This window comes from Trachymyrmex cornetzi, unplaced genomic scaffold (genome assembly GCF_001594075.2).
Source record: "Trachymyrmex cornetzi isolate Tcor2-1 unplaced genomic scaffold, Tcor1.1 scaffold618, whole genome shotgun sequence".
Classification (NCBI taxonomy): domain Eukaryota; kingdom Metazoa; phylum Arthropoda; class Insecta; order Hymenoptera; family Formicidae; genus Trachymyrmex; species Trachymyrmex cornetzi.
The window spans coordinates 91722-91937 of record NW_017299935.1 but is presented as its reverse complement, the minus strand read 5'-3'; positions in this window follow the sequence as shown (position 1 = coordinate 91937).

Sequence of the window (216 nt, the reverse complement as noted above, 5' to 3'; positions counted from 1 at the left end):
ACGCGAGTCGAGGGGAGCGAGATCGAGCATACGGCAAAGGGGGTTCTGAATACGCGAGGGGGTTAAGGGGAAGGGAGGGTGAACGGGCGTTGGTGCGAAAAAACGCGCGAACTCCCTCCAGTGATGCACATTTGGCTCCCCGCCCTTCCCGGCAACACGGAATCCAGCCCCACCACTTTAACCCCACCTACCGGCATCGAGTCGGCCGTCTTCGCC